Here is a 19,487-nt window from a genome sequence, read left to right as displayed (position 1 = left end):
AAACAACGGACGGCAGTACAGTAGGATCTCCTGGAACATCACCCTGCTTCCTTACCCAGCAAATGTCATCAGGAAGACACTCAACGAGCAACTGACAAACTTCCTCCATGCAAACAGCTCCAGGCAACTGGCACCAGACAATCTTCCACAGTAATCACACCACTGCAACCGTCATAATTGCCACCACCAACGACAACTTTGCCCTGCTCAACAATGGTGAGACCACCCCCCTTGACCTCTCAACGGCATTCTACACCATGTGCTACCACACTGTCAGCTCACACATCTCCAACACTGGTATCCAGAGGAGGGCCCAGGATTAAATCACCAAGTAGCTCACCAGCAAGGCCCAGGGAGTCGACCTCCACCCTTCAGCATGTAGTACACTGGGGGTCATCTGGCCCATGCCCCAGGGCTTATCTCTCAGCGTGACGATCTTCAATGTCTCCATGACCCCCCTCTCCACCATCACATGCGCACACGTCCTCATCATCATCTCGTATGCCATTGACACCGAGCTGCTCCTCACCCTCACCAAAGACCCAGCCATTGCCAGATCCACCCTTCAAGAAGGCATGAGATCCGTTGACGAATGGCTGAACATCAGCCACCTGGACTTGGACAGGACTGAGGTCATCATCTGAGGATTGTCCCCTTACGGCTGGGTCAACTTCTTGTGTCCCACCGGCCTGGGCACCGCACCAGCACCCAGTGGCCACGCACGCAAGCTGGTGTTCATCAAGGACTCATCGCTCACAATTACCATGCAACTCAACACCATCTGTACCTCATGCTGCAACACCCTCCGCATGCTGCAAATGATCCACAGATAGATCAACTCCAAGGCAAGACAGACCATCCCCCAGGTCCACGACACCAGCCGGGTCAACTACAGCACCGCCCTCTACGGAGAAACAACAGCAAAACTGCAGGAGAACTTGTCCACGTCCAGGGTGCATCCACACACCTCATCTTCAACATCCCCCGCCCCAGCCACATCACCGTCCACCTGAGATAGCTACAATGGCTCACTGTCTGCTGCAGGATCACCTTCAGACTCCTCACCCACACTCAGGAGGCAGTCCACAACCCCAGACCCAAAACCGACCTTGGACGTCTGTCATCCAACACCCCGTTGGTCCAACTCCGTGCAGCCAACCTTGCCCTTGCCACCATTCATCACATCCACAGAACAACTGCATGCAGGAGATAGTTCTCCCACCTCGCCAAACAGACCTGGGACTCCCTCCACGGGCACCTCCACATGACCCATGACCTCTACGCCTTCATGATACTCTTCCAAATTGGTCTGTCCGAGCAGTATTGCAAGCCCCCCCTCAGCAGCTTGAGGCCATCACGGGTGAGTATTGGGCTTCATGTCTGTATTTGATGATACATTGTGACCCATGTGTGTCCTCGACCAGACTCAGATCCCAGTGTATGGATGGCTGGAGTTAGTTCCACACTCAGGCATACTTTGACATATCCCCACACGTATGTTGTGGACTCATGCTAAATGACTGCAACATCAAATTGATTTTTTTTTTTTTTATTATAAGTCTGGGGCTTGATTTGTGCAATAAAAAAGGTGCAATACAGGGACCATAGAATCCAAAGTTCCCAGGGGGAGATGGGATCCTTAGCATTTGAAAGCAGCAGAGTCCAGACCACAGTGTTTGGCATCATTGGTCAGACTGTGACCAGCAAGTCCATGTGGCAGAGAATGTCAGTCAATGAGGTGATGCTGTTGCACATGAAGGCCAGGTGACCTGGGAGATGTGGATGGCCCGCTGCCTCTCACGGTCTTTTCCGTGGACGTCCCATCTTCCTCGGGGGACCCTCAGATGCAGGCCTTGACGATGCTTGGGACGCTCCGTCGGACAAATCCTCCTCCTTCTCCCTCCCTGTGGCTGGTAGTGGTCTTTGCCTGGTGGCACAGGGAGGGTTGCCCATGTTGTCTGCGATCCGACGGAGTGAATGGCTTATGTCCCTTTGCACCGCCAGGAGCTCAGCCAGTCTTGCCGCCATCCATCCTTGGTGTTCTTGTTGACTGGCGTGTTGCTCGGCCTGCTGGTTCTTCATCTCTGTGATGGTCCCCTTTATCTCTGTGAGTGTCCCCACTACCTGGCTGATCTCCCTGGTGTCACGCCGGTATGCCTCCATGATGTTGTGTATGTGTGACATACCGGTCCCTTCAGCTGGCTGGTCAGGTTCTCGCCTCCGCCTGCCTCCACTCCCACAACCCCTGCCCACACGAGCCTGGCCTGCCGTTGTGGGCACATCGGGTCTACGGGACCCCTGAGGGATGGCAGTGGTGGTGTTGTCTGCCTCCTCCTGGTTGCCCGGCAAACCTTGTCCCTCCTGGTCAGACTGGCTCAGTTGTTCACTGCGGGCAGGGCTTCTCGGTGTCTCCTGGGATGTGGCAGGAATGGGGGTGGTGGTTGGCGCAGATGTTCCTGAACCAGGTGCTGCAGGGGCTTGGACAGCAGAGGGTTCAGGTCGGTCGGGGTCATCCGTGGAGTGTTGAGAGGTGTCGCTGCCGGTGGGATCAGGTTCCTCCCGAGCCTGGCACTGTGATTCTTCACCCCCATTGTTGGGGGGAGATTCATCACGTTGCCCTGTGTCTGAGAGACAGACAATGTTAATGCTGTTTCATGCAACATCCATGTTTCATACACATTCTAGTTGGCACTGTTCCTCCAGGTAGTTGTATGTGCCTAGCATTCTCCTCAATGTTCACTTGTGGATGGGTATGTTGCGGGGGACAGATTGATATGTGTCCCTGAGTCTTTGACTTGTTGATTTTTGGCTTGGATGCTTCTTCGTCTATGTATTGGTCTTGTTGTGTTACATGGCCATTGTGACAGTGGGTAAATCCATTGCCTGTCCCGGGGGTGTCTGCTTGTGTAAGGGGTGTGTGTGACAGGGCCTGCTGGTGGGTGTAGTGTGATTTGGCACTGGGGCTCCCAGGTGATGTAGCTGTCTCCCCATGGAACATGCTGCCATGACAGTGAGTGTGAGTTCATGTCCTAGATATCTGACCTTGTTGTCTTGGTGTTTGTGTTTGCACTGGTCACAGGAGGGCCTTGTGCTGCCTACACCAGGGCCCAGTGTCAGCTATCTTGTCAGTACTTTCACAGTCCATGTGTATTGAGCATGGTGCATGGGTATGTACCTGGGCCATATGGGATGAGGGCAATTGTGTCTGATTTGGAGTTCAACAATGCGTTTTGTGACACCCACCCTCCCAGCATACCGGACATCCATTTTTGGGTTAGTGCTTCGTGTAGCATGGGACATAGCATGGCCTTGCTTTCTCAATGGGGCATACACATGTTAGTGGCATTAGCGTTGTTTTTGACTGTGGTTCTGGCCAGTGAGTGTTTGGGGGTAGTTGCGTGCATTTTGTGTTGTTGGGGTGTGGATGCCATTACCCCCATGTTACATAAGTTGTTTGTGTACTCACCAGGCTCTGGAACTCCTTGAAGTCCATGTACTCCCACCGGTGGAAGCAGGGCCATCAACTTCTCCTCCCAGGGATGGAAATGTACTGGTCTGCGGGGCCCACCACCTCCAGTGATGTTGCTCTGGGCGTAGTCGTCATTCATTTTTCGCTTGACTGACCGCCGCAGATCGTACCACCTGGCTTGGCATTCAGTCCTGGTCCTTCTGATGGGTGCAACAGCATTCACCCTATCGACGATCCTCTGCCACAGCCGTGATTTTTCGGCTATGCTGGTCTGTCTGACCAATGTTCCAAACAGCTGTGGCTCGACTCTGATGACTTCATTGACAAGGATCTCCAGCTCCTCCCTTGTGAACTTTGGATTCTTGTCTGTGGGCATTGTGTGGGGTGAGGGTGTGGATGGTTGTGGGTGTGTGGGTCTGAATGTGAAGTTGTGGGTCTGAATGTGAAGAGGGTGTATGTGTGAAGGAGGTTGTGTGAAGGTGTATATGTTAAGGTGGATGGGTACAGTTGTTGGTGTGTGCTCTCTAGCTGCAGTGAGTCTGTTGCAAAGGCTCATGGTTTGTGTGTGTGGGCCCTTTTTATTGGTCCATTTGTGGGTGGGCCTCAGTTTGAATTTTTGGTGGGTGTGTTATAAGGGGTGGTTGTGAGGTTGCCCCGCTGGTTAGGTGTGGTGTGGCTCACTGGTTAGAGGCGGCAGACCCGTAAGCAGAGAATTGGCCAGGGACCAGGGTTCAATTCCCGACGCGGCAGGGTCGTGGACCAGGGTCAAAACGGACTCGATAATTCTCGCCTCGGTACCTACTCTAACCAGGAACACACTCGGCAACTCTGGGCATTAAGCTTGCCTTATCTCTACAACGGCCCCCCACAGACGCTGGGGATGCCTGGTTTCACCTTGGAGATACCCAGAAAGGGACCATCTCACAGGGATAGCCAGGACGGGTTCCCCAGCGGTCTATAGCGCCGGGACACCTCCTCGTGAGGTAGCTGTTCGCGCTCTACAAAAAAAAAAAAAATATATCAGTATGAGTGATGTTGTTGTAAGGTGCGTACATACGCGATGTTGGTGTATGCACCGTACATGCGCGATGTTGTTGTAAGGTGCGTACATACGCAATGTTGGCGTATGCACCGTACATATGCGATTTTGTTGTAAGGTGCGTACATACGCGATGTTGTTGTAAGGTGTGTACATACGCGATGTTGGAGTACGCACCGTACATACGCGATGATGTTGTAAGGTGCGTACATACGCAATGTTGGCGTACGCACCGTACATACGCGATGTTGTTGTAAGGTGCGTACATCTGCATGGGGGGGTGCCTGTAGGACTCGTACCCCTGTACTACTCGCACCCCAGGAACAAACGAGTCGTACAAAGTTCGCTTCATAGCGGGTAAAGTCATTCCCCGTGTACGGGACGTTTTCCGTACGAATCCTAAATCGGAAAGCCGGTCCGGATCGTACTTGTACGGTCGATCTGTATTTTTAGGATTCGTACGGAAAAGTGTCCGGGTCCGTCTCGTACAACTTTTCCCGATCCAATTCGTACGGATCGGGTCAATCCGTATGTATTTTTCCCGTACGAATCGTACTTCACGGGTCGGACGGGACTTGTACGATTCGTACGGAAAAAACTTACGGATACGAGTCGTACGGAAAAAAAAAATACAGGATCGGAATCGACCCCATAGTTGGCTGACTAAGTATGAGAAAGTTATATTAGGTGCCACGAATGTAAGTCTTGTGAGATATTTGAATGTGAATCCTTCAACATTACTGCCTGATGCTGAGAATGTGGAAGTCAGAGATGAAGCAGATCTTGACTGTCTGGATGTACTTGATTTCTGTACAAAACCTCGACCTGACATAAAAGATGTACCCTTACCAGAAAGGGATTTTGATCTGTTTGTGGACGGGTGTTGTTTGAGAACAGATGATGGAGTGTTAAGTGCAGCCTATGCGGTATGTACGGTTGCAGCAGTGATGGAAGCATCATATCTGAAAGGAGTAAAATCGGCACAAGTAGCTGAACTTGTCGCTTTGACTAGAGCATGTAAGATTGGAAAGAGTGTGAGAGTGACTGTGATGACTGACAGCCAGTATGCATTTGGAGTCGTACATGACTTCGGTCAAATATGGCTGCAGAGAGGCTTTTTGACATCGAGTGGAACTCCCATTAAGAATGCTGAAGTGGTTGGAAAATTGCTTGAGGCGATACAGTTGCTTAGGCAATTGGCTGTTGTGAAGTGTGCCGCCCATAGTCAAAGTGGTGATTATATCGCCACTGGCAACAAATACGCGAATGACATGGCACAATACTGTGCACAAAATCAGAATTCTATTAATCGGGCTAAGGAAAGAGAGGTGATTTATTGCTCTTTGATGTTTACTAACACTGTGGGAACATGGGAAGAAGTAAGACAAGTGCAGGAAGAGGCAGGAGAAGAGGAAATTAAGTAGTGGGTAAAAGCAGGATGTGCACCCAGAGAGAAAGATCATGTGTGGGTCTATCGAGATGGAAGACCAGTCATGCCTGACAGCATGATGTCTGCCATGGCACGGATGTATCATGGACAGGGGCACATAGGGAGAGATGCAATGGTCAGGTCATTTAAACAAACCTGGTATAATGCAAAATTCTGACTTGTAGCAGAAAGTCTTTGTCAGAGATGTCTAATATGTCAGCAATACAATCCAGGAAGAAAAACAATTGTGAGTCTAGGAACAATAGGTCAAGAAGGAGGGCCTTTTACCAGAATGCAAGTGGATTTCATTGAAATGCCTCCCTGTAACAGACTGAGGTAAGTTTTGGTTATGGTCTGTTTGTTTTCTAGATGGGTGGAAGCATTCCCAACCAGAAGAAATTATGGGATGACAGTGGCAAAATTACTTTTGAGGGAATTCATCCCTAGATTTGGGTTCCCAGTGACAATTGAATCAGACCGAGGAGGACATATTCATAATGAGATCATAAAACTGATTTGTGAAGCATTGAATGTACAACAAAAACTACATTGTGCCTACCGAACAGAGGCTTCTGGTGTGGTGGAACAGATGAATGGTACTATCAAAAACAGGATAGGGAAAATGTGTTTAGCCACAGGTATGAAATGGCCTGATGTCTTGCCTCTGGTACTCAGACTATTAGATCAATTCCAGATAGAACTACAGGGTAAAGCCCCCATGAAATCATCATGGGACGAGCCATGCGGCACGTGTTTATCCAGTCAACAAACTGATGGCTATAACTGATGACATGGTGTTGGAATACTGTAAAAGCCTGGCTGACGCAGTTCATTCTGTGTTTCATCAGGTTGGAGCGGATGCCACCACCCTTGAAAAGAAGCCAGCCCATGATCTAAGCCCAGGGGACTGGGTGAGAATAAAAGTAGGGGTGGGCGGAATTTGCAAAGTTGCTCTCCGCAAAATTTTGCGAAATTGCAAGAAATCTCCATGAGCACTCGGAATTTCGCGTGCTTGCGGAGATTTCTTGTTGCGCCCGTTATGCAGGGTCTCACTCTCAACAAGACACACACACGCATGCTCACATGGACACACACATGCATACACACACGCACACACAGATTTACATCTGCACACTGCTAGTCCCAGGAGTGTTTTGTATCAAGTGGCACACTCACCGCTCCTTTCCTGTTTGCACCTCCGGGTCTTGCCGTCAGAACATGGGCTTGTCCTGTAACTGTCCATCCCCAGAGTTCTCGCTGGGGCTCAGCTGGCACTTCTTCTTCAGACGGCCCCAGTTAAGCAAGTTGCCGGTCTGCATGGTGAGCACGGAAGCTCTGTGCAGCAGGCTATGGGCAGCACAGCTGTCGGGGCTCATGATCGGAACCGAAGGCTCACTGTGGCTTCCCTTTGATACTGTGTTCAGTCCCTTGCCCTGCGGTGGTTCGCTGGTCCTTCTCCACGCGTCCTCTGGTCCCCGCGGCTCGAACTCCTCTGCTCGATCTCCAGCGCGGCTCGTACTCCTCTGCTCGATCTCCAGCGCGTCCCTCCATCCTCCTCATGCCCTGGCAGCTGCGGGGGCAGTGCCGCAGCAACTCTATAAGGAGCCCCGGGGCAGAGTTAGAGAAGGCGGCGCTCCGGAATGCTGTGTAACCGTGACTGGTACCGAGCCTCCGAAAGCGACGAGGGACAAGGTAAACACACCAGGCCTCTGTAAATGCTTCCTGGTGCCCCCGACTTCCGTTCCACCGCGGATCACGGAAGTTTCAACATTTCCGCGTTCTGGGCGGAACACGGAAATGCTGAAATTTTGCAAGTTCCACGAGCGGAACGGAAATTGCCTCCCACCCCTAATTAAAAGTACACAGAAGAAGAAACTGTTTGGTCCCGAGGTGGGGAAAGCCAAGACAAGTCATTTTGACCACAACAACAGCTGTAAAGTGTGCTGGATTGAAAAACTGGATCCATGCAAGTCATACATTGAGAATTCCGAATCCAGTAGACGACAAGGAGAAGGAGTATTTTGATGAATCAGAATCCAGTACTGAGTCAGATGACGAAGAGCCAAAAACAAAAGAAAACCCTGAAAGGGGGGAAGCAGAACAAAGTCTAACACATGTTCCAAGAAGTATTTCCCTGAGAAGAAGGTTACAGATTTCTGATACCAGTTCAGACTCAGAGACTGAACAAGGAGCGAAGTGTTCAAAGGAAAAACGAGGGAAAACCAAAGAAAAAGACAGTGAAGAGATATTAAAAGAGATTCATGAGAAGGAAGTACCAGATGAAATATTGAGAGAAATTCCACCAGAAACAACACGTTTAGATGGACAGGTGCCAGATACAGAGAGAGAGGGAAAGATTATTGCGGAAGACCCCCGAGGAGGTGTAGGGAACTCCAACATCCAGTTAGAAACAGGGACAAGTAGTCAGCAGGAAGATAGCGTGACGGAGATTCGAGGAGGGACAGAAGTAGGGAAAACTAAAGAAGTGGTGGAAAAAGAAACTGTTGAAAGTAAAAAGCAAGTTGAAACAGAGTCAGAAGAAAGCGAAGATGAAATACCTGAAGGTTGAGTTTTAAGAAAGAGAGCTTGGAGAACTGAAAAGAATGATAAAGGAAGTAGATTGAAAAGAGCAGCAAAAGATGATGTTTGGCCGAATAAAATTAAATGGTTGAGATACCGACTGACACAAGTAAGTTCACCAAGAGCTAAACAGGTGAATGAAGTGACAAGTCTGGGGAAATCAAAAGACGAAGAAACCACTGAAATTAAAGAGTGCAAAAGAACCAGAAAACCTAACCAGAAGTATAAATCACCAGAATGGACGTATGTGGCCCTGCCTGAAGTAAAAGAAGAGGCGGCTAGCCAAGGAAATCCAGAGGTGGTTGTACCGGAAGTGGTTGAGGAAGACGAAGAATCGGAAATCCTGAGAGTTTTCTTGTCCGATATTGGAGAAGAAGCGGATGTTGAGGACATTCTATATACTGATCACGAAGGAAAAGTGAAAAATGATGAAATGCCAAACTGAATGAGACAAGAAAACAACTGATGGAAAGACAATAAAATACCGAAAAAGACAAAAACTGGTAGAAGCAAGTAGGTGCTTAGAGCCTTGGGTTAGAAAACTAGTTGTGAAGTAGAAGAGGCTAAGTCAAAAGACACAGTCCATTTTAGCAAAGATGGCAAACATAGATAGTAGAAAAGGTAGATGTAATTTTTTGAAGAGATGGTGTAAAATGTGTTGTTGTTGTATAGGATTATTAATGCTTCTATGGAGTGTACTTGCTCTCCTGATCTAATTTAAAGTTACTATAGATACATTAGAAGGACATAGTGAAAACATAACTAATATAGGGAAGATTCAAAAAGTAGCTCCGACTAGAATAGATAAAAACTATTTACATAAAGACAGGTCTATAACTAATTTTTCTAACAATGTCTTTTCTAAATTGTTGTATGAATATGTAAAAACAATGGATGTAAGGGACTGCTATGTCTGTATGCAGTTACCTGCTTCTGTATCGCAGGGAGTGACTTATCATCACCTTCCCGTAACTTATGGAATAACATGTAGTGTAATAGCTAGTTTATTTTATCAGACAGGAAAATTAGAATATTATTTTTCAGATGTAGATACTATATTTTCACAAGTACTGTCATTTAACAAGTTAAATAAAGTAAAACCAAAGGTGTTAGGTGAATTTTTCCTAGAGACTAAAGAACTAACATTAGAATACATATTTAAAAACAATTTGACTTGCAGTTTAAAGAAAGAGGAAAATACATTTTTAGATATGGTTGAAGAAAGGAGACTGAAAATGCAAAGAAAGGATTCAGAAGGAACGGTGGAGAAAACAGTATGGGATGTAGAGATGGAAAAACACTTGAAAGGGGAAACGAGTCCAACTATGGCTTTAGATTGGCCTCAGAAAGGGAAATTGTGTATTAGAAGGAATCAAACTGCATATGATAATTATTTTGTAGGGAATAGCGAGTGCCATGATACATACCGAATCATGGGTGGATGGGGATTTAAAGGTGGAAAAGATCCAGTTTTTCCTGGACTATATTTTATTTGTGGGAACAGGGCATATTATCGTTTGCCAGACCATTGGTATGGCACATGTTATGTACGCCTGGTTTTTCCAAAGATTTTTCACATGGAGAGAGGAGAAGATGGTGTACATAACTTAGGTAATAATTTAGTACGTAGTAAGAGAGAATCTTGGGCAGAAATTGTAGGTGATATTTTTGGAGCATTGATACCGGCAGTGGGAATATCTCTGAATGCAAACAAAATTAGAAGACGTTCAACAGTAGTGGATCGCTTGTCAACAAGCACTGCTGGAGGATTTTTATTGGTAAACACTGAAATGGTTGCCATGCGTGCTATGGTAATGCAAAATCGACTTGCCCTTGATATCTTATTGGCAAACGAGGGTTGAGTCTGTGGAATGCTGAAAGTTCAACATTGTTGTACTTACATTCCTGACGAAAGTAAAGATTTGAAAATTTATATTAAAAATATTACAGAATTGCATGATGAAATTGTACCACTGGAGGTTGAAGGTGTATGGGAAAGGATTGGAAGGAAGGTATCAGCTATTAAAAATTTCTTAGTGAACTTAGGTAGTACCTTTTTAGGTAAGATATTATTTCCATTAACATGTGTAATTTTTATAGTATTAATGATAAGATTAGAGTGTATCTGTTGTAAAAAGAATAAAAACCAGAAAAAGTCAAAAAGAGAAAATTTAAGAAGAAAAGACGTAAAACAAGAGAGAGAATTTGATGAGATAGAATTGGAGGAAATTAAGGAGAGTATGTACAAATCAGCAAAAAGAGATTAGACAGGGGAAACTGAATTATGAATAAAAACAAGAAATCACTTTGAAATTCCGTAAAAGGGATACAAAATTTTGATGGTGTGGTGATATAATCACCAAAGGGGGGATTGCTGGAGCGAGTAGTACAAAATTTTGTAAATCCCCCCCATTTCTGCATGTTTACATTAATCCGAATAATCTATTAATTGTAATATTATTAATCTGTTTGAAGTGATAACTCACCAATTATATTAATGAAAGAATTACACGTGGGATTTGCATGGCTAAACTAACTGTATACTAATATATGTACGCATACTAATGGTAGAAAATTAGAATATTGCATGATATATGTTGCTTTTGTGACGTAATTGTAAGTTGCACCAGATGACATCGTTGGGTGAATATAAACGCTTTGAATGTTGCTATCCTGCTAGATAATTACTTACACATAGGGGAATTAGGGAGGGTTTAACATTTTATTAGCCATTTCAATGTTTTAATTACGTTTTGTGTTTGTTTTGCTTAAGTTGACCATTTGGGCCTAAGAAAAGATGGCTGACTGATACACACGACGTGACTACTACTGTTTCATGAGGTTTCGGGTAAAGTGCGCCTGCGCCACCGCCAACAACAAGTGGCCTCGTCCTGACCCCAGACAAGATGTACCCATCAAGGTCACACTGGGAGAATCACCAAATTCACGAAACAAAGGACTGTCTTTAAAACCGGAACCAGCAAGTGTGATGACTTAACCTAACGGACTATGTGAGAACTTTACCGAATGACCCCAAACCAGCCAATCAGGACTGCCTAAAACTGATTTTTGTTACATTTTGACGTTAGTTTCATTATAAAAGTGGTAGAAAAAGCGAATTGGGCGCGGGTTTACTCATTGAGAGCGGAACTTTTCTTTGCCTGACGTTATGCTGACAGAGAGGACGGTGACACTGCTGGACAGCTGTTATCCTGAATCTTTGAAAGACTGAATTGCTGCCTGATTTTGATGATTTAAAGACTTGTCCACGACTTGATTGACTTAGAGGACGTCTAATAGCCAGATTAGGTAAATATGATGTTTGGTGATTTGGTTTATGACTTATTGAAATTGAAATTGATTAGATAAACAAAATTATTATTCTAACGAACAAATGTGTCGGGGGATTTATTTAGAGAAATTAGAATAAGATTAAATGTAGATTAAAGAATTGTGTCACCAAATATCCAAAATCAACTAACTGATTCATCGATTAAATGGAGGGAATATCTCGAGGTTCTGAATTTAATAAAGGTACTTAATGTAGGTTCAGGTAAATTAGGTTCTTTAGTTGAAAAGGTATTCCTTTCATGTCAGCGTTTGGACAATTTATCTCTCCCGTGGGAACGGATCAATGAAGTGTGAGGGTTGGTGTTATGGGCCCCACCTATCAATGTATTGAGTGAATGTGCTAGTGTGATATTTGATCTGTGACGAAGGGAGGATTTAAAATTCCACGCTGCATCACGTGTACTTTAAGAAACCATAAACATGTCAAAACAAAATGGTTTAGATTTAAATAATGAGGTGTTTAAAAAAGTTGAAGCCTATAGGTTGGCTCCCCATGCCACCACTGGGTATAGTCCATTCATTCTTTTGAAAAATAGGAAACCTAATATCCTTGTAGCTCAGTTTTGGGTAAATATTACGGAGTCAAAAAGAAATAAGGATGTTCCCTTCCAACACTTGCGAGAGAGAAATGAGGAGAGGAAGGCAATTGCTAGGAAGGAGGATTTTGATTCCAGGAAGTCTGTTAAATCAACCATTGTTAACGTAGGAGACATGGTCTTGATAAGAGCACCCGTGGGTAGAAAAAGTTCTGGGTATTTTTCAAAACAACACAAAGTCATAAAGGTCTTAAGGAATGCAATAAAGACTGAAGACTCTCACATATGGAATTTGAATAGGGTGGTGGTTTTGAAAAATAAAGCATTTGTTGAAGGAAAAAATGACACAAACAAGGGGAACACAGGTGAGGCACACCTACTCATTTCCTAAGGGAAAGTAGGATAAGATCTGTACCCGCTAAATTTAAAGATTTTGAGATGAATTTTTAAAATGTGCAATCTCTTTAAAGCTTTGTTTAATTTTTCTTGTTTTTCTTGCATATGTTTTAATGTGTGGGAGGAAGGTGTGTTATATTGTACCTTTTTATTTGATGTTCAATGCTGTTCCTTTAAGAGCCTCAGTTGTTGTTTAAGCAGCACCATAGCAATGAAATGTATGTGTGTGGCCAGCAAGTCAGTTGCACCTGACTGAACCAAGCTGATGGATGGGACATTTCCTTCTGCTGAATAAACTTATCTTTCTTCATCAACTTGGAGAACATTCTTGATTTTACAGGGGGGTCACCTGGGTTTTTGGCCCAGTGCTCGGCGGCCACCTAGGGAAACCTACCAAACCCACAAATCTGTGAATTTTAGACACCTGGAGTATTCCAGGGAGGTATGGCTTGCATGGATTCCTCAATGTTTTCTTAACCAGAATCCCCAGCAGACCTAAACTTTAGCTGAAAGAAATCACTTTTTCACACATTTGTGTGTGGGAAAGTTGTGGCATCACCGGGCTGACACAAATTTCATACCACCCAGCATCCCCCCCAGGTCTCCCGATAAAAATGGTGCCTCACTCGTGTGGGATGCCCAAGTACCCGCGACAGGCAAGGGCCCAAAACGTATTGAGGCGACATCAAAATTGCCTATCATAAAACGACCTGGTTTTGCAAGGGGGGTCCCATGACTTTTTGGCCCGGGGCTCGGCGGCCACCTAGGGAAACCTACCAAACCCACACATCTCTGAAAACTAGACACCTGAGGTATTCCAGGGATGTATGGCTTGCGTGAATCCCTCAATGTTTTCTTACCCAGAATCCCCTGCAAACCTGCAATTTAGCTGAAAAAATCAATTTTGTCACACATTTTTGGGTGGGAAAGTTGTGGCATCACCGGGCTGACACAAATTTCCTTCCACCCTGCATTCCCCCAGGTCTCCTGATAAAAATGGTCCCTAACTCGTGTGGGAGACCCAAGTACCCGCGACAGGCAATGGCCCAAAACATTTTGTGATAGGCAATTTTGATGTTGCCTCAATACGTTTTGGGCCCTTGCCTGTCGCGAGTACTTGGGCCTCCCACATGAGTGAGGCACCATTTTTATCAGGAGACCTGGGGGAATGCTGGGTGGTAGGAAATTTGTGTCAGACCTGTGATGCTACAACTTTCCCACACAAAAATGTGTGAAAAAAGTGATTTTTCCAGCTACATTTTAGGTTTGCAGGGGATTTTGGGTAAGAAAACTTTAGGGGATCCATGCAAGCCATACCGCCCTAGAATTCTCCGGGTGTCTAGTTTTCAGAAATGTGTGGGTTTGGTAGGTATCCCTAGGTGGCCGCCGAGCCCCGGGCCAAAAAATCATGGGAACCCCCCTTGCAAAACCAGGTCGCTTCGTGATGTCGCCTCAATAGGTTTTGGGTCCTTGCCTCTCGCGGGTACTTGACCCACCCATGCAAGTAAGGTACCATTTTTCTCGAAAGACTTTGGGGGACTCGGGGTGGGTGGAAATTTGTGGATCCACGCAGATTCCAGATCTTTCCACCACAGAAATATGAGGAAAATGGGTTTCTTTTGACAATTTTTTAGGTTTGCAAGGGATTCTGGGTAACATAACCTGGTGAGAGCCAGTCAAGTCACCCCATCCTGGATTCCCCTGGGTGTCTAGTTTTATAAAATGTATAGGTTTGCTAGGTTTCCATAGGTGCCGGAAGAGCTAGGGTTCAAAAACTACAGCTGGGCACTTTGCCAAAAAAGGGTCATTTTCCACTGTGAAACTGTGATGTGTCCACGTTGCGTTTTGTGCCGTTTCATGCCGCGGGCACTAGGCCTACCCACACAGGTTAGGTACAATTTTTCTCCGAAGACTTTGGGGAATGCAGGGTGGTTGGAAATTTGTGGATCCACGCAGATTCCAGAATTTTCCACCACAGAAATGTGAGGAACATTAGTTTTTTTTTACAATTGTTTAGGTTTGCAAGGGATTCTGGGTAACAGAACCTGGTGAGAGGCAGTCAAGTCACCCTATCCTGGATTCCTCTGGGTGTCTAGTTTTCAAAAATGTATAGGCGTGCTAGGTTTCCCTAGGTGCCGGCAGAGCTAGGGTTCAAAAACTACAGCTAGGCACTTTGTCAAAAAAGGGTCATTTTTCATTGTGAAATTGTGGTGGGTTCACGTTGCGTTTTGAGCCGTTTCCTGTCTTGGGTACTAGGCCTACCCACACAAGTGAGGTACCATTTCTATTGAGAGACTTAGGGTAATTCAGATTTGTAAAGCAAATGTTATTACCTATTGACTTTCGATGCATTTCTGCCTTCCAAATGAAAGACAATGTGTAAAAAAGAAGTCATTTTGAAAAATGACCGATAATTCTCATGCTAGTATGAGTATTCCCAATTTTGGAAATGTGCAAATATCTACTGTTTCTAAACTCTATATTTTGTTCCCATTTCAGAAATACATAGGTGTCTTTCATACCTTTTTTCCATGTATACATTTTCCCAGAATAATTGCTATATACCCAGTACATAATAAAAAACAATTGCAAGTTGCTGCTCAGTTTTTGGCTCTGGGTTCGTCGGGTTCTTGGTGAACCTACAAGTCCTATATATCCCCACAACCAGTAAGGTCAAGCGGATGTAACGGTATATTGCTTTCAAAGTGCTGTCATAATTAAATGAAGTTACAGGTGAAAACGTTGACACAAAAGGCTGTTTTTTTCAACTAATTTTCAATTTTTCCTATATTTAACTAAGTTTCTATAAAGAAACCTTGAAGGATCTACACAAATGACCCCTTGCTAAATTCTGAATTTTGCCTACTTTTTTAAAATGTATAGCTTTCCAGGATCCATTATTGCTTTCATACCCATTTCTACCATTAACTGGAAGGGGGTTGAAAGCACAAAAAATAGCAAAAATTGGCTATGTCCCAGAAAAATGCCAAAACTGTGTAAAAATGTTTGGTTTTCTGACAAAAGTCTGTCATTCCCTAAAATATGGGAAAATTGTGATTTCAGCCCCACAGCCCCTTTTTTGATATCATGTGCAGGGAAAACCCAGAGGCTTTCATTTGCAGCACTTTTCCCCCATTTGTTTCCAAAAAAACCTAAATTTAGCTGTATTTTGGCTAATTTCTGGGTCCCCTCCATGGAAATCCACAAACACTGGGCACCTTTAGTATCCCCATGATGTTGAAAAAAAGGACGCAAATTTGGCGTAGATACCTTATGTGGTCAAAAAGTTTCAGGGGCCTAAGCGCACACTACCCCAAATAGCCAAAAAGGCTTAGCACAGGGGGGGGAAAGGCCTAGCAGCGAAGGGGTTAAATCCACACTTACATTGCATCACACTGTGAACCATGTGAAAACAGGTGAGGTGGTGCCCTGTGCCCTTTCTGTGGATCAATGGAGCCTCATGCTCTACTACACCTTCATGACATGTGCTGATGTGGCATGGTGGGCAAAAGAACGATGGGTTTGGGTGCTACCCCGAGCTATTGCCAGTGGTTAGTTATTGCTAGCATCCTACATCACCTTTTGTGTGTTTGATTTATTTACATTTACTAGATAATAGCCTGTTGTCCTACACTTCTGCCAAGTTATATTTGATGTGAAAATGAATATTAAAAAAATGGGTTTATTTATATAAGACATCTCTATTTCCTGTCCCAAGAGAAACATCAGAATTAATTTGCCATTACGTGCATGCAGTTTTTGTATCTGAAATACATTAACATTATTATAGTGTGATCAAAAATGAATTTCAGTTCAACAACCGGGTTTTGATAAGAATTAAAAAAAATCCAATAAATAAGCAATACACATCGGTGTACTGTGTACATTTGAACTGAGTAACTTTTCACATTCCAGGTCTGGACTGCCGTGAACTGAAAGGAAGCATTGTGCAAATTGATGCAGGCAATGCACAGGTGTATGGATTGAATGCTGGAGATGCCATCTTCTCATTGACCGGAGGCAGCTGGACTGGCCTACAAGGTTACCTTTCACACACCACAGTCGGTCCTGCTGGAATTTGGGGCGTGGCCAGAAATCACTTGATCTTCAAGTGGAATGGTGTGACCTGGGACGTACAACAAGGTATGGCATTTTCTGATGGTCATTGGTAGCACATGTTTTTTGTGTGTTTTTTGTAAGGTGGAAACTATTAAATTAAACATTTATGATTATCATTCTCATCGGCTCTCCTCCTCACCAAGCTCCTCATTGAGGGCATACCCCAGGGCCCCGGGAGACAGCCAGTCCCCACCCTAAAGAATATAGATATTTCAATTTTATATATAGGAGGAGGAGTGGCTGCTGCTGCACCTTAAGTGTGCAAGGCGGTTTGGCCGGCCGTCTTGGGCCTGATAAACAGTCATTCACACTTTGCATGTTCTCCACCAGCTGTATTACACAGCCTAGGTGAAGAACATACACAGCAGGCCCGGCTCCAGGAATGTTTATTTGGGTGGGCCAAGGGTGCATTTGGGTGGGCCACTGTAGGCTCGATTTGTCGCATATATGTCTGGGCAGGCCTGCTTCAGGGCCCTCCTTTATCTCTTCTTAGTCCTACAAGGCCCAGTAAAACACACTCTTTTCCAAGTCACTTTCTCAATGTTATCACTCTCAAAAAGTGTTTTTTCCATGTAATGTCCCTTTGATGGGAAGAGGAGGTTTCTGAGGTGGGAGTATCAGGCAAGTGACACTTCTCAGGCTCCCTTTCTGCGAACCTTCAGTGAGAATCCCTCTTCATTACTACCTCCGCCTGACCCTAGACTCTGCAACGCACTCCCTTACAGGCTTGATTATCCACTACTCCTCTCCATTGCACCTTATCTCACAGCTGACCTTGGGCCCCAACCCCATATCAGGCACCATCGGGCTCCACTTTCATTTTCCCGGTAAAAACATTAGTAAAATCACCTTCAAACTTGAAACTTTGTTCTGTACTGCTTTACTAATTGCTCCGAGTTATTTTTTGGTGCCCTTAATATATTGCCTTTTATTTCCAACGCCCAAATGTATATTTCTTCTGCTGAGGTCACTGTGTAAGTGTCATTACTGCTGCTGAGTTGTGGTTTTTATTTTCAATAAAAATTGTTTAAAAAAAAACTTAAAACATTGAATATAGCAGTACATATAATTAGCACCCACTTTAAAGTATGTTCCACAGTAGCCCTTATGACCCGACTGCTAATTAAATAAACAAAAACAGAAAGGCCATGACAAGGCCGGCTTCAGCACTGATGCGAAAGTCTTTTTTGGCGCCACACCAATAACCTTTACTACCATCTTCCAACAGTGCCCCTCATCCCTCCGTGCCCCCCCCCTATTGACCTCCTCCTCGGATTCCCTCACTGCCACACACAAGTGTCCCTCATCTACCCATAGCCCCTCCCCCTCATGACCTCCTCCTCGGATTCCCTCACTGCCACCCTCCACCAGTGTCCCTCATCTCTCTGTAGCCCATCCCCCTCATGACCTCCTCCTCAGACTCCCTCACTACCACCCTCCACCAGTGCCCCTCATCTCTCCCTAGCTCACCCTCCACCCCATGACCTCTTCCTTAGATTCCCTCATTATCACCCTCCAATAGTGCCCCTCATCGCTCCATAGCCCCTCCCACTACCTCCTCCTCGGATTCCCTCACTGCCACCCTCCAACAGTGCCCCTCATCTTTACGTAGCCCCTTTCTCATATGCATTTCATTTGTTGTATAGCGCTACTCATATCACTGTAGTGTGTGTCAGTACTTTACACCACGCACACATTAGACAGAGACAATGAATCATACAAGTATGTAAATCAGTCTACAGGGAATGTCACATAAACAAATGAGGATTACAAGGTGTATGAATCACATGTCATCCATACTGGTGGGCAGTATATTTTAAAAGGGTTTGTTCTGGGGAAACACAACCTTAGGATTTAAAGAGTATTCCATGGGGGTCAGCTTTACTGATAAAAATATATATCTGCCCAAACATACTCATTTTAGCAGCATTAGAATAATGAAAGACTGGGGAAGTTCTAACTATAACACAAAACAAAAGAAGCGAAGTTCTAACTATACTATTCATGTATGTATGGAGCTCTTTGATGACAGTTCATTGGTCACTGTCCTATGTTAGGATTGTAACTTCTGAACTGCAAGTAGCACAAAGATCTCTGTGACAAAGGCAGTAACCCACTGAGCTTCCACATAAAACACAGTTCATCTGCATTTAAAAACAAGCATTGGCATAGCCAATAGGTCTCGCCTTTGGGACCTTATAAGTGTTTAGTTATGCAGCACAATATCCTTGGTGCAACAACATCAACTGTTGCATAGCTAAACACTTATAAGGTCCCAAAGGCAAGACCTATTGGCTATGTCAATGCTTGTTGGTGGAAGGCGCTGTGCACTAATTTCATCTGTAGCTCGTTATTTTCAATAGTGACCATCGGGAAAGCACCGGGGTATGGAAGGGAAATGCCCCAAGCCCGTCTTATGTTGTAAAAGGCAGCCATAGTTCATATTCAGTTGTCTCCTCATCCAAAACATCCTGGATTCTCTGCACCTGCTGCACCTTTAGCAGACACGACCCTGAGGCTGGTCTGCTGGGTCTGAGTTCCAGTCTCGATGCAAAGCCACATCGTGAT

General features: G+C 45.0%; 1 pseudogene; it reads left to right on the top strand.

Annotated features, from left to right (window-relative positions):
- The first annotated feature begins 7,577 nt into the window (after positions 1 to 7,577).
- Positions 7,578 to 19,487, top strand: part of LOC146785197 (fish-egg lectin-like) — a 55,505-nt pseudogene continuing 43,595 nt past the window's right edge.

The sequence above is a fragment of the Triturus cristatus genome, chromosome 11 (assembly GCF_964204655.1).
Source record: "Triturus cristatus chromosome 11, aTriCri1.1, whole genome shotgun sequence".
Classification (NCBI taxonomy): Eukaryota; Metazoa; Chordata; class Amphibia; order Caudata; family Salamandridae; genus Triturus; species Triturus cristatus.
This window is presented reverse-complemented; position numbering and strand designations above follow the sequence as displayed.